General features: G+C 45.3%; 1 pseudogene; it reads right to left on the bottom strand.

Moving 5' to 3' along the window:
• LOC123487106 lies at positions 1-2,868 on the bottom strand (annotated as a pseudogene).
• Positions 2,869-12,036: the final 9,168 nt, after the last annotated feature.

Below are 12,036 nucleotides of genomic sequence, written 5' to 3'. Positions count from 1 at the left end.
TTACTATGGTTGATGTGGCTGGCCCCTCTTCTCCTTGACCTTGTTCTTGTTCTTGTCTTTCTATGGCTTCCTCTCATTCTTCTCCATTCTGATGTAGTGTTCCACTATGATCCTTTTAATTTTGACCATTTGTATTTGCTGGAGGGAGATAGGTGAGTTTATGGTGAGTTAGCAGGATTCAGACACACAAACAGCTAGTATGAGTAAATGCATGTAACCATAAGGACATGAATATTCCATGGACGTCTACCTGCGGCACTGGGGGCAGAAAACTATGACATGGGAGACAGTAAAATAGCAGAATCTGAAAGCTGTTCATCAAAAGCCACCAATGTAACCCTCCTCTCTGTCCATCAGGAGGTGGTTGTGTTAAATGGTTCAACAGATTATGATGTCATCATCATCATAACTTACCTCTCAGCAGGTAACATATCACTGCTGCTATAATCACTGCTGCTACTGCTGCTATTGTTATACCAGTGATTGAACCTGGACTCAGTCCATCTGAAACTGATGGAGAAAATACAGAGTTGCAGTTTTATTGTTGAATGTGATCATGTGACTTACAGTGAGGGTAAATAGTAAAAGTAAACTTTGTACCATCAGATGGTTTATCAGGTGTGATCTCCAGGTAGGTGAGGACCAGGTGTGTGTCCCTGGCAGTAGAGAGTTCACAGCTGTAGGTTCCCTGGTGGACAATGGTTAGCTTGTGGAGCTGAAGGCTGCCAGAATCAGACAAACTCTGAACCTGCTCCTTCCACTGGTCGTCAATGTACATCTGAGATGTACCCTTGGTGTAGGTGGAGGTGAGGATGGTGTCTATCTGGTTGAACCTCCAGGTGAGGTTAAAGGTCAGGAGGTCAGACTGAGAGACACTGCAGGGGATGGACACTTCACTTCTTGGAGAACCCTGGACCGGATCTGAAATTATGTCATAAGAAAGCGCCTTTTTAGCTTGATCTTTGCTACTGTCTCGCATTGTTGTCTTGTTTTTGTAGAGTTTATAGCCAGAAAAATGTATTGATGAATTTATTCATTGATTTATAAATTGTTTGATTAACAGGTTGATCAATTGATTACCTTGCTGTTTCAGGGTTGCTGTCCTTTCTACTGTCCCAGAGGTCACGGTACAGATGTTGGTTTGGTCTCTGATAAACTGTTTTGTGCTGGTGATGTCATAGAGGCCCCGGTCATCCACCTTGGTGCTGGTGGAGTTCTGGATGGTTCCAGGGTCAAATGAAAGGTCAGAGGGGGGGTCAGTGGACCAGGTGAGTTTAGGCTCAGGATAGATACCTGTAGAACTGCAGGTGATGATGTCATCTGATAACTGTATGTCCACCAAGCGGACTGGAGCTGCAACAAAGTAGACATTACACATGGAGCAGCCATAAAGTGATCATCACAGACAGACAGACAGACAGACATTCCGTACCCTCCACTGCCATGTTAATGAAGGACTTCTTGTGGTCTTTAATAGTGCTGGTGTAACACTTGTATCTGCCCCTGGTCCTGGAGTGTGAGTCCTCTCAGCAGTAGTGAAGGCGTTCCTTTGGGGATCTGGTCATTGAACAGGGCTGTTCTCCCTCTGTAACGCTGGCTCTGCAGCTTGAGCTGAACTGTACTGTAGTAGTAGGAGTGGACGGTCAGGTCCTTGTCTTCTGGTTTCAGCCAGTAGATGACTTCCCCACTTCCAGGTTGGAAGCTGCAGGCCAGGACACAATCCTCTGAGAACAGACAGGTTACATGGATGTCTGCAAGAGAATAAACACACACGTTAAATGAGCATCTGGACAAGATGGGATTCAAACACAGACTCCTATACTCCCCAATAGTCAGATACCTTGGTAAAGTGAGTAGGCCCTTGGTTTATATCAGAGCGTTATTCACCTGTTATTATTGTTAATATTGTTAATATTAACCTGAGTCTAATCTGTCATTGTGGTCCTCCTCTGTCCTTCACCCACCCCCCTCCTCACCCACAGCACCTAACCTCTAACTAAAATCACAATCTAAAGTAAAGACTCCAGTCAGACCTGAATGACTAAACTTCCTTCATGCCTCTAATCATACCAACCACCCATTCAGCAAACATTAGCCTGCAACATCTGCTGTTGAATCACTGATTCATCCTATAAAGTTGTTCAAACATAATCACAGAGAGACTTTCTTGAGACCTTATAGTCAGTCACATGATCACATGATGATTCATCTGTATAATACTTTGCCTCAAGGTGGACGTGGCCAAAGATCACTACGCACAACAGGAAAAGTCTGCTCTTGAATTAAGTAACTAATTTTTCAGAGAAGCTTTTTTTTACAGTTAAACTCATGTGAGGTGATTCCGGTGGGTTTATGTAAGTAAAACCCTTTCAGTCCTGTGTGATAACAACTTCCCTTCTCCCAGCTGCTGCTAGCTCAGCACTTACTGTCAAACAGACCTAGGACTACAGATGTAGGATCTACAGCAGGAAATGTGAATTATTATGTAGATTATAATTAATGGACATTTTTTGTAGGGGTTGATACATTTTTCATTAGGGAAAATCAAGTCTACCATTTAAAAGTGGAAATTACAATCTTTAGAAGCCTTTTTAAAAACTTGAGTACATTAGAACTGCAGGAAAATTCACAGCAACAAAAGAGTGATCAAATTAAGATCTGTTGGAGTTATTTTGGAATTGAATATTTTGAGACAGACAGAAGGTAAAGACAGATGAACTAAGACAGACTGATGATGGTTGTTACTCACCTCCCCCATCTGTGGATGTGAAAGTCCACAGCAGAATCACCACCGGCACCAGAGCCCTTAATGTCATGGAAACCAGACCCCAGGCCATCTCCACGGAGACCAGACCACAGTGTTATCGTTGTGAAACAAACTCCTCTCCCTCTTATTGGATTGTAAAGAATCCAGTACCTGTGCTTGTCATTCCAGTTTTGTTACAGATTATTCCTAAAAGTTGTAGCCATTCAGGTTGTGAAATGAGGAGTGTGCCTCTCCTTACACAAGTGCTTTTACTATTGGCCAAATAAGTGTAGGGCAAAGTGTAGGCATTGTGAAACATTTACAGATTAGATTGTGAAACATTTACAGATTAAATTAACTTGCTGCTCCCCAGTTGTGGCTGAGCTTGCTATACAGGACAAGGTAGCGACCGTGCTAAAGCGAAATGTCATGGATAGACTGCAAGGCCAGCAGATAATGACTGAAAAAAACTCAGTAGCAACTGTGTAGCATTTGACTGGTTGGCCGATTAAAGCTATAAAGTCTGGAATTTTTTTATTTATTTTTTTCACCTTTATTTAACCAGGTAAGCCAGTTGAGAACAAGTTCTCATTTACAACTGCGACCTGGCCAAGATAAAGCAAGCATTGCGATAAAAACAACACAGAGTTACATATGGGGTAAAATAAACATAAAGTCAAAAATACAACAGAAAATATATATACAGTGTGTGCAAATGTAGCAAGTTATGGAGGTAAGGCAATAAATAGGCTATAGTGCAAAATAATTACAATAGTATTAACACTGGAATGGTAGATGTGCAAGAGATTATGTGCAAATAGAGATACTGGGGTGCAAAAGAGCAAAATAAATAACAATATAGGGATGAGGTAGTTGGGTGGGCTAATTTCAGATGGGCTGTGTACAGGTGCAGTGATCGGTAAGGTGCTCTGACAACTGATGCTTAAAGTTAGTGAGGGAGATAAGAGTCTCCAGCTTCAGAGATTTTTGCAATTCGTTCCTGTCATTGGCAGCAGAGAACTGGAAGGAATGGCGGCCAAAGGAGGTGTTGGCTTTGGGAATGACCAGTGAGATATACCTGCTGGAGCGCAGACTACGGGTGGGTGCTGCTATGGTGACCAATGAGCTAAGATAAGGCGGGGATTTGCCTAGCAGTGATTTATAGATGGCCTGGAGCCAGTGGGTTTGACGACGAACATGTAGTGAGGACCAGCCAACAAGAGCAGTTCTATTCCTGCACATTTGACATACTTTTTGCCTAATCCCTCCCTTTTTAGTTCTTCTACCATTGTCCCAAAATCTCTATCTTTTGACCGCTCCGCCCACTCTCTTAATTTATGATAGTGGCGAAATCTGACTTCTCCTCCTCCTCCTCCTCCTATTTATTCAGATTTGGAACCAATAGTGGCAGGACCAAGCTTTCTCATGCAAAAAATAACAGAGCCATCTCTTATCAGTCAGGAGAAGCCTTGAGGTTAGGGAGTGCACACACTCCTGCAGCCTGTCCCAGTTCACCAGTTTCAGAGATAGGCCCCCTCTGCACACACAGTCTCCAGCAACAAATAAATTTGCACATAAAACATCCCATCTAAACCATTACACATTATAAAACATATCAATCAATACTTAAATATGGTTTAAACATGTCAGGTCCATAACCCATTCTCAACCATATACATTTAAGACATTCCTTACAGCCATCCTTCCTGGACCTTGAGGTTTCTTCTTGTGATTATGTGTATGTGGCTATGTGTATCGGGTCATAGCTGTCACGATCGTTATGAGAAGCGGACCAAGGCACAGCGTGATAGGCGTACATACTTTTATTAAGTGTACACAACACGAACAAAAACAACAAAACGATACGTGAAGTCCTAGGTAATACAACAAACCATACGGAACAAGATCCCACAAAACTAAAATGCCAAAAGGCTGCCTAAGTATGGTCCCCAATCAGAGACAACAAGCTACAGCTGTCTCTGATTGGGAACTACCCTGGCCAACATAGAAATACATGATCTAGAACAAAACCCATAGAAAACTAAACATAACAAGTCCACACCCTGGCTCAACATTTAAGAGTCCCCAGAGCCAGGGCGTGACAGTACCCGCCCCCCAAAGGCGCGGACTGCGACCGCGCCAACCAAACACAACAGGGGAGGGGCCAGGTGGGCATTCCGCCTCGGAGGCGGATCCGGCTCCGGGCGTGACCACCACTCTCCCTCTACCCCCCCGTAGTGCCCCTGGTCTGGTCTGGCCCCGCTGGCCGGAGCTGGACTGCACACCGGTGGAGCGGATTGCTCTGGCTCCGGAGTGGAGCAGCTGACCGGTGCCGGACCAGGCACCGGTGGAACAGGCACGGACCGTGCCGGACTGACGACGCCGCACCACTGGCTTGGGTGCGGGAGCAGGAACGGGCCGGACCGGGCCTGGCGACGCCGCACCACTGGCTTGCGCGGGAGCAGGAACGGGCCGGACCGGGCTGACGACGCGCACCACTGGCTTGGTGTGGGGAGCAGGAACGGGCCGGACCGGGCTTGACGACGCGCACCACTGGCTTGCTGCGGGAGCAGGAACGGGCCGGACTGGGCTGACGACGCCGCACCACTGGCTTGGTGCGGGGAGCAGAACGAGCCGGACCGGGCTGACGACGCCGCACCACTGGCTTGGTGCGGGAGCAGGAACGGGCCGGACCGGGCTGACGACGCGCACCACTGGCTTGGATGCGGGGAGCAGGAACAGGCCGGGCTGGGCTGGCGGCGCACCACTGGTTTGGTGCGAGGGGCAGGAACAGGCCGGACCGGGCTGGCGACGCGCACCACAGACTTGGTGCGAGGGAAAGGAACAGGCCGGACCGGGCTGGCGACGCCCACCACAGGCTTGGTGCGAGGGATAGGAACAGGCCGGACCGGGCTGACGACGCGCACCACAGGCTTGGTGCGAGGGACAGGAACAGGCCGGACCGGGCTGTGGAGACGGACTGGAGGTCTGGAGCGGAGAGCTGACACAACCCTGCCCTGGCTGAATGCCTATCTCCACACCCTGTGTGTGAGGCATCAGCACAGGACGTACAGGGCTGTGCACTCGTACTGGCGCTACAGCACGTGGCACTGGCGCAGGATATCCGGGACCGAGGAGGGGTACTGGAGGCCACGAGCATTGAGCCGGCACACTCCGTCCTGGCTGCATGCCCACCTTAGCACGACACGTGCGTGGTGCTAGCACAGGACGTACAGGACTGTGCCGGAACACTCGCGCACAGTACGTGGCTCCGCATAACCCGAACCTGCCCAGTCTCACGCTGCCTAGCCTGAGTACGGGAGTTGGCTCTGCTCTACCTCTAGGCTCCGCCAACAACCCTTCCAGCCCCCAAAACTGGTGGCCTCCTCTCCTAGATCGCCGATGCGCCCTGTAGCTGCCTCCAGCAGCCCCGTCGTCCACGCCGTGTGCCCCCCCAAAAAAATTACTTGGGGTTGCCTCTCGCGTGTCCGTTGTCGGCACGGTTGGTGCCGTTTCTCCTCTCCTGCCTGGGCATTTATTTTTGCCCATGGCCCTCTGCCCGCAAATATGTCCTCCCAAGACCACCATTCGCCCACCTGGGACATCGCCAACTTCTCCTGTTTGGCACGCTGCTTGGTCCTTTTATGGTGGGATCTTCTGTCACGCTCGTTGACTGATGAAGAGGACCAAGGCGCAGCGTGATAGGCGTACATACTTTTATTAAGTGTACACAACACGAACAAAAACAACAAAACGATACGTGAAGTCCTAGGTAATACAACAAACCATACGGAACAAGATCCCACAAAACTAAAATGCCAAAAGGCTGCCTAAGTATGGTCCCCAATCAGAGACAACGAGCTACAGCTGTCTCTGATTGGGAACCACCCTGGCCAACATAGAAATAAACGATCTAGAACAAAACCCATAGAAAACTAAACATAAAGAGTCCACACCCTGGCTCAACATTTAAGAGTCCCCAGAGCCAGGGCGTGACAATAGCGCACAAACAAGTGATAACGTTAGTTCCGTTGCTAATCCTATCTACACCCTTGGAAGATAGTAAAAGACAGGATGAACTGAAAAACTGTGATCACTCTGAGGCTCTTTGTCTAAAATGAACTGGAAAAAACTGTGGTCATTCTGAGGCTCTTTGTCCTAACCGATGTGACCAGGTTACTCAGAAGCAACGAGAAACAATACAGGTCTATACAGGTCTATCTGTTCCTGAAGTTTTATGTCCTTGACATACCCAGACCAGCTGCAGAGAGCTAGAGGGAACCATCCTTTCTCAGAAGCACAGCATTTGCACTAAAGAAATGTCTCTACTATTGTTAAATTGGTTCTTAATACATAGGCATTAAGGGCATATAGGTGTTTCATTCTACAATATGCATAATTCATATAATTGGTTTGTTATGTTGTCTGCCCTTAAGTGAGACAGAGTAGTTAACCAAAAATGTCCAACACTTTCTCCCTGTAGAACCCAATCAAGACAATAGCCACTATCATTTTAAATTCAGGACATTATGGTTTGTTAAATGTCTCAATAGAGGCTGACTATGGTTGTCATCATCATCATAGCTTCCCTTTCTGTTTCAGGTAACTTATTGTTCCTGCTACTATAGCTCCTCTCTCTTCAGAGAGAGGCTGTCCGGGGAGTTCCAGAGGGATCATGTTACATACAGGTAAAGATAACCTACATTCATCAAGGTGTGGGTGTCATGCTACAGTAAATAAACTCAGTATCCCAGGGTAGTTACTTTCTCCTGCAATAGCAAAATTAATGTGCACACATGCATGCACGCACACACACACTTAATAAATTAAAAATAAAACTTAAAAAACGATGTCCCACAATCAATCAATTACTTATCCTAATAATGTACTGTAATTGATTGATTCACATGCCAGCAAGTTACTTCTGATGGTGAAACAGGTCCTGTCCATTCAGTGTGTGTGTAAAGGCTGACAGGCCTCTCCAAGACACAATGATGGTGAATGAGACAAGGCAGGGGATAACATACTGTCACTGAATAGTAACTATACTGAATACAGACATTGCTAAATTCACATTTGATTTGCAAAACAAATTGCTTTAAGTTGGAAAGATGTGGCCGGTCCAGAACCAACCCTAGCCGCTGCCCCTGCTAGGCACTCCATGTAGATCCTAAAGGAATATGATTATAGCTCCACCTGGTCTTCTGTAGGTTAAGTTTTCATAATTGGTTATAGTTATTGAATTCTTTCAGGTCTCTACAAGTGCCTGGCGTCTGAACCAGTAGTGGTTTGGTTGTCAATGTATTGGCTAATCAATAATAGCCATAGCCTCTTTCTCAGAGAGACCATGACCACATCCTGTAGAACACTGACACATTTCTTGTCATATTATTCTTGACTTTTGACTCTACTGACACACCAGAGAGACTTCTAGAATGTCCTTTTTGTCTTAATCAGGAACAATGTCCTCTCCTTCTGTCTGAGGCTTTACTATGGTTGATGTGGCTGGCCCCTCTTCTCCTTGACCTTGTTCTTGTTCTTGTCTTTCTATGGCTTCCTCTCATTCTTCTCCATTCTGATGTAGTGTTCCACTATGATCCTTTTAATTTTGACCATTTGTATTTGCTGGAGGGAGATAGGTGAGTTTATGGTGAGTTAGCAGGATTCAGACACACAAACAGCTAGTATGAGTAAATGCATGTAACCATAAGGACATGAATATTCCATGGAAAACTATGACATGGGAGACAGTAAAATAGCAGAATCTGAAAGCTGTTCATCAAAAGCCACCAATGTAACCCTCCTCTCTGTCCATCAGGAGGTGGTTGTGTTAAATGGTTCAACAGATTATGATGTCATCATCATCATAACTTACCTCTCAGCAGGTAACATATCACTGCTGCTATAATCACTGCTGCTACTGCTGCTATTGTTATACCAGTGATTGAACCTGGACTCAGTCCATCTGAAACTGATGGAGAAAATACAGAGTTGCAGTTTTATTGTTGAATGTGATCATGTGACTTACAGTGAGGGTAAATAGTAAAAGTAAACTTTGTACCATCAGATGGTTTATCAGGTGTGATCTCCAGGTAGGTGAGGACCAGGTGTGTGTCCCTGGCAGTAGAGAGTTCACAGCTGTAGGTTCCCTGGTGGACAATGGTTAGCTTGTGGAGCTGAAGGCTGCCAGAATCAGACAAACTCTGAACCTGCTCCTTCCACTGGTCGTCAATGTACATCTGAGATGTACCCTTGGTGTAGGTGGAGGTGAGGATGGTGTCTATCTGGTTGAACCTCCAGGTGAGGTTAAAGGTCAGGAGGTCAGACTGAGAGACACTGCAGGGGATGGACACTTCACTTCTTGGAGAACCCTGGACCGGATCTGAAATTATGTCATAAGAAAGCGCCTTTTTAGCTTGATCTTTGCATACTGTCTCGCATTGTTGTCTTGTTTTTGTAGAGTTTATAGCCAGAAAAATGTATTGATGAATTTATTCATTGATTTATAAATTGTTTGATTAACAGGTTGATCAATTGATTACCTTGCTGTTTCAGGGTTGCTGTCCTTTCTACTGTCCCAGAGGTCACGGTACAGATGTTGGTTTGGTCTCTGATAAACTGTTTTGTGCTGGTGATGTCATAGAGGCCCCGGGTCATCCACCTTGGTGCTGGTGGAGTTCTGGATGGTTCCAGGGTCAAATGAAAGGTCAGAGGGGGGTCAGTGGACCAGGTGAGTTTAGGCTCAGGATAGATACCTGTAGAACTGCAGGTGATGATGTCATCTGATAACTGTATGTCCACCAAGCGGACTGGAGCTGCAACAAAGTAGACATTACACATGGAGCAGCCATAAAGTGATAATCACAGACAGACAGACAGACAGACATTCCGTACCCTCCACTGCCATGTTAATGAAGGACTTCTTGTGGTCTTTAATAGTGCTGGTGTAACACTTGTATCTGCCCTGGTCCTGGAGTGTGAGTCCTCTCAGCAGTAGTGAAGCGTTTCCATTGGGGATCTGGTCATTGAACAGGGCTGTTCTCCCTCTGTAACGCTGGCTCTGCTGTTTGAGCTGATCTGTACTGTAGTAGTAGGAGTGGACGGTCAGGACCTTGTCTTCTGGTTTCAGCCAGTGGATGACTTCATCACTTCCAGGCTGGAAGCTGCAGGCCAGGACACAATCCTCTGAGAACAGACAGGTTACATGGATGTCTGCAAGAGAATAAACACACACGTTAAATGAACATCTGGACAAGATGGGATTCAAACACAGACTCCTATTCTCCCCAATAGTCAGATACCTTGGTAAAGTGAGTAGGCCCTTGGTTTATATCAGAGTATTATTAACCTGTTATTATTGTTAATATTGTTAATATTAACCTGAGTTTAATCTGTCATTGTGGTCCTCCTCTGTCCTTCACCCACCCCCCTCCTCACCCACAGCACCTAACTAAAATCACAATCTAAGTAAAGACTCCAGTCAGACCTGAATGACTAAACTTCCTTCATGCCTCTAATCATACCAACCACCCATTCAGCAAACATTAGCCTGCAACATCTGCTGTTGAATCACTGATTCATCCTATAAAGTTGTTCAAACATAATCACAGAGAGACTTTCTTGAGACCTTATAGTCAGTCACATGATCACATGATGATTCATCTGTATAATACTTTGCCTCAAGGTGGACGTGGCCAAAGATCACTACGCACAACAGGAAAAGTCTGCTCTTGAATTAAGTAACTAATTTTTCAGAGAAGCTTTTTTTACAGTTAAACTCATGTGAGGTGATTCCGGTGGGTTTATGTAAGTAAAACCCTTTCAGTCCTGTGTGATAACAACTTCCCTTCTCCCAGCTGCTGCTAGCTCAGCACTTACTGTCAAACAGACCTAGGACTACAGATGTAGGATCTACAGCAGGAAATGTGAATTATTATGTAGATTATAATTAATGGACATTTTTTGTAGGGGTTGATACATTTTTCATTAGGGAAAATCAAGTCTACCATTTAAAAGTGGAAATTACAATCTTTAGAAGCCTTTTTAAAAACTTGAGTACATTAGAACTGCAGGAAAATTCACAGCAACAAAAGAGTGATCAAATTAAGATCTGTTGGAGTTATTTTGGAATTGAATATTTTGAGACAGACAGAAGGTAAAGACAGATGAACTAAGACAGACTGATGATGGTTGTTACTCACCTCCCCCATCTGTGGATGTGAAAGTCCACAGCAGAATCACCACCGGCACCAGAGCCCTTAATGTCATGGAAACCAGACCCCAGGCCATCTCCACGGAGACCAGACCACAGTGTTATCGTTGTGGAAACAAACTCCTCTCCCTCTTATTGGATTGTAAAGAATCCAGTACCTGTGCTTGTCATTCCAGTTTTGTTACAGATTATTCCTAAAAGTTGTAGCCATTCAGGTTGTGAAATGAGGAGTGTGCCTCTCCTTACACAAGTGCTTTTACTATTGGCCAAATAAGTGTGGGGCAAAGTGTAGGCATTGTGAAACATTTACAGATTAGATTGTGAAACATTTACAGATTAGATTAACTTGCTGCTCCCCAGTTGTGGCTGAGCTTGCTATACAGGACAAGGTAGCGACCGTGCTAAAGCGAAATGTCATGGATAGACTGCAAGGCCAGCAGATAATGACTGAAAAAACTCAGTAGCAACTGTGTAGCATTTGACTGGTTGGCCGATTAAAGCTATAAAGTCTGGAATTGTTTTTTAGTTTTTTTGTTTTTTCACCTTTATTTAACCAGGTAAGCCAGTTGAGAACAAGTTCTCATTTACAACTGCGACCTGGCCAAGATAAAGCAAGCAGTGCGATAAAAACAACACAGAGTTACATATGGGGTAAAAAAAACATAAAGTCAAAAATACAACAGAAAATATATATACAGTGTGTGCAAATGTAGCAAGTTATGGAGGTAAGGCAATAAATAGGCTATAGTGCAAAATAATTACAATAGTATTAACACTGGAATGCTAGATGTGCAAGAGATTATGTGCAAATAGAGATACTGGGGTGCAAAAGAGCAAAATAAATAACAATATAGGGATGAGGTAGTTGGGTGGGCTAAATTCAGATGGGTGCAGTGATCGGTAAGGTGCTCTGACAACTGATGCTTAAAGTTAGTGAGGGAGATAAGAGTCTCCAGCTTCAGAGATTTTTGCAATTCGTTCCAGTCATTGGCAGCAGAGAACTGGAAGGAATTGCGCCAAAGGAGGTGTTGGCTTTGGGAATGACCAGTGAGATATACCTGCTGGAGCGCAGACTACG

This window comes from Coregonus clupeaformis, unplaced genomic scaffold (assembly GCF_020615455.1).
Source record: "Coregonus clupeaformis isolate EN_2021a unplaced genomic scaffold, ASM2061545v1 scaf1460, whole genome shotgun sequence".
Taxonomy (NCBI): domain Eukaryota; kingdom Metazoa; phylum Chordata; class Actinopteri; order Salmoniformes; family Salmonidae; genus Coregonus; species Coregonus clupeaformis.
The sequence above is the reverse complement of the archived record's forward strand: the minus strand, read 5'-3'. Positions and strand labels throughout refer to the sequence as shown.